The 3,874-nt window shown below is 49.9% G+C and overlaps 1 pseudogene; it reads right to left on the bottom strand.

Annotated features, from left to right (window-relative positions):
* Window positions 1–160: 160 nt before the first annotated feature.
* The window catches only part of LOC105527034, a 5,580-nt pseudogene continuing 1,866 nt past the window's right edge, over window positions 161–3,874 (bottom strand).

Raw genomic sequence — 3,874 nt, 5'->3', positions numbered from 1 at the left:
ACGGTGAAACCCCGTCTCTACTAAAAAAAAAAAAAAAATACAAAAAAAAAGAAATGTGACAACTTGTAAGGCTGCTGTGTGCAGCAGGTTTTCAACAAAATAGCTCCACACCAACTTAGACAAAGGGCCTAAAAATGACCCTATGAAAAACAATGTCCTTTTAACACTTGTTAGTGCGAGATGAGCGCCATTTTCCATCGTTGCCACCGTCTCTTCTGTTATCACAGTCATAGTCCAGCCATTGTGGCTCCAGTCGTCATACAATAAATCATCTCTGCGTCCTCTGTAATGATGGTCACATCCACGATCAGCGTGACGCCGTTCCCGGCTATAGCGTCTAACTGCTAGGTAGGGATGAGAATTCTGTCTGACTCTGCACAGTGATTAGGGTGCATCTTGGCGCCACTGCGAGCTTGAAGACTAGTTCAAAGTACGATTGTGTGATTGAACTGATGGTGAAAATCCTAATTCATCCAGAGGCAGAGAACCAAAGATGGCGTTTGCCTCAAATCACTGCTCATCGCTGCTTGTCTCTGAAAATTTTCTGGAGAAGAGAAAGATCTCTGAAGTATCTGTGCTGATGGAACTCTGTTACCCACAGTCCTTTCATACCTACCACTGGGAGATGTGGAGGCAGGGCTTGAATTTGCAACATGAGGCTGAGGACATGACAAACCGATACCCTGCGAGGCATGACTACTTCCTGTCTAAATTGTATTTTGATAGGCCTTCCATAGAGTTTGATTCCACTAACAGGGGCAGATACTTCCTGTATGAAATTCAATGCAAATTGCTTTGGTTTACCATCCCCATCTTTTGGAAGTTTCACCTTTATTACTGGCCCAGCCTTGGTGAAATAGCTTGAAAAGGAGCTCTTTGGTCACGTTTCTTTCAACGTTGTCCACAAAGAGAGTGGTATTCATCTCAGCAACAAGACCCTGGAGGCAGCAGTGTGAAAAGCACAGGATGGGACAGAGAGGAGTGAGGAGGAGTGGCCAGAGCCAGCCACGAGTGCGAACAGGGTGACTGAGAGGTGGCATCCTGTGTGTCCACCGGGACCCACATCCTACTCCTCCTCTTTGCCAGATCACAAGTCCAGCGGCATGACGGTACCAGCCAGGGTTGCTCAGTCTGAGTTGGGAAGAGGTGGGCTATGCCGCATCCAGGACACCACGGCACATTTACCTTAACATCAGGTACCGGTAAGCGCTGTAAAAGAGAAAAATAAAGCCAGCTTAAAGGTTTTAGGGAGAGTGGTCAGGAAAGGTGTTCCCGAGATCATGAAAGGAAAACACAGGCTACCATTTGTTGAACATCCTCTTGGTGTCAAAATCACTGTTAGGAACGTTCATGCAATAAACAAAATTTCGTTCCTAATGACAAACGTGAAAGTTGTATTACTCGTCAGAAACCTGGTAAGGTAGTAAAGAGAGATTTCTGGCCTTTCTGGCTCCAAGGCTTCTGTTCTGTCTGACATTCTCCCTCGAATTACCAGTGTGGAGAGAAGAAACAAGGCAGTCGTGCCTTAGAAGGCCTACCCTAGCTACCCTAGCCAGGCCAGAGTCGGCCTGAGGAGAATAAGTCACTCACTAACAGTCTAAAAAGAAAGACATGGGTGGATAAGATTCTTGCGGGGTAAGGAACGCAGTTCTTAGGACGTACACTGGACACCTAATTACCAACAACATCAATAATTTCCCTGCCTACTGTCCCCACAGACAGAACAGCGAGGCCTCTCTAAGTCTGTTCCCTCATGCATAACGTGGAGCTGATAGTGACGTCTCTCTTGAGGGTACCTGCATTAAATGAGATGGCGGCCGGACGCGGTGGCTCAAGCTTGTAATCCCAGCACTTTGGGAGGCCAAGACAGGTGGATCACAAGGTCAGGAGATCGAGACCATCCTGGCTAACACGGTGAAACCCCATCTCTACTGAAAAATACAAAAAACTAGCCGGGCGACGTGGCAGGCGCCTGTAGTCCCAGCTACTCAGGAGGCTGAGGCAGGAGAATGGCGTAAACCCAGGAGGCGGGGCTTGCAGTGAGCTGAGATCCGGCCATTGCACTCCAGCCTGGGCGGCAGAGCAAGACTCCGTCTCAAAAAAAAAAAAAAAAAATCACATATACTCCATAAATATGTGGAGTTATCATACATCAGTTAAAAATGGGAATCACAGACTCTTCAGCTCCCAGTCTGGTGCTCTTAACCACTACATGCTGCCAGTCATCAATATTCTCCCATATTTCCTTTATTGAAATAGGATCGTTAAAGCTTAGGGGGAAACATGTGATAGGAAAAGATTTCACGTATTTTTCTAGATTTTCATACAGTCATTTCTACCAAGCACCACTTACGGTGACAGGGTAAGGTCTACAAAAATATTGACCGAGAAATCCTGATGGAGCTTCAAGACAAGCTCAGGCCACCAAGAAATGTGTACCGAGTCTGGCTGTGCTGAGCGTCGTTCTAGGGCAGAGGTCCCCAACCCCCCGGCCGTGGACCGATACCGGTCTGTGGCCTGTTAAGAACTGGGCTGCAGAGCAGGAGGCAAGTGGCGGGCACACGAGTGAAGCTTCCTCTGTATGTACAGCCGCTCCCCATTGCTCCCGTGACCACCTGAGCTCTGCCTCCTGTCAGATCAGCGGCGGCCTTAGATTCTCACAGGAGCGCAAACCCTATTGTGAACTGCGTGTATGAGGGATCTAGGTTGTGTGCTCCTTATGAGCATCTAACTAATGCCTGATTATCTGAAGGGGAACAGTTTCATCCCTGAACCGTCACCCCACCCCCCACCCCCGTCTGTGGAAAACTTGTCTTCCACAAAACCAGTCCCCAGTGCCAAAAAGGCTGGGGACCGCTGTTCCGGGAGATGGTGCCTGACTGAGCTGGAGGAGGCCTCTGCTCTCCCTCTGGTGGAAGGAGAGAGAAAACAAAGCAGAATAAATGAGGCCATTTGGACTGCCAAGCAGGGAGTTAAAACAGCGCAGTGTGATTTAGGATGAGGACTTTAAGGTGAAGAAGGTGATGCACTTAGAACTGTTGAAGATTTAAACTTACAGCTGAATGAGAAAAAGAAATCGGCCATGCAAAGATGAGGGGACAACAGGTACAGGCGCCGTGTGTTCGAGGAAGGGCCAAAATTGGCCAGCGTGTATGTGGTACGGCCAGCATGTGGTGCGGCTGGGTGCGGCGGGCCAGCAGGAGAGGGACATAACGTGAGTGCCAGTGGCGTGGGGGCTCTGGGAGCCAGGCTGCGGATGGAGTTCAGGTTTCCAGGGCAACTGAAGGGCATGGGAGGGTTTCAGCAAGGGTTTACCAGATGACACCAGCTGCCGTGTGGAGAGTAGATCACAGGGAGCCCACGTTCTCCACTGTGAAAGCAGCAATGAGGTCACCGTGATAGTCGAGGCAAAAGGTGAAGGGACTCAGGAGTTTGGATCATGAGAGGAAGAGGAATCCACTTTGGCTTAAGCAACTGGGGATGAGGGAAAGGGCAGAGTTGGCAGGGGGTGGGGGCTAAAAGTCCAGTTCTGACTTCGACGGGCTACTGGGCTCATTTTCATGAAGGAACAGATCAGGACTGGAAGATAGAAATCTGTCATCAGCATCAAGGCCTTGAAGATGGACGAGGTCACGAAGGGGGGGCATCTGAGTAAGGAGAGGAAGAGAATTCAGGACTCAGCTCGGAGACAAAGGAACCAGCAAGGAGCCTGCGAAGCAGCTGCCGGGGCGTGGGAGAAGAAAAAAGGGGTCTGAGGAGGAGAAAATGATGGTGCTAGGAACTGCAGAACCTCTCGGCAGGCACGCTCCACTCAAACCCCTGCACGAAGACACCCGGCCACCACCTCACGGGGCCTCTGGGAGCCTAAGGCCGC

This window comes from Colobus angolensis, unplaced genomic scaffold (genome assembly GCF_000951035.1).
Source record: "Colobus angolensis palliatus isolate OR3802 unplaced genomic scaffold, Cang.pa_1.0 Scaffold601, whole genome shotgun sequence".
Taxonomy (NCBI): Eukaryota; Metazoa; Chordata; class Mammalia; order Primates; family Cercopithecidae; genus Colobus; species Colobus angolensis.
The sequence above is the reverse complement of the archived record's forward strand: the minus strand, read 5'-3'. Positions and strand labels throughout refer to the sequence as shown.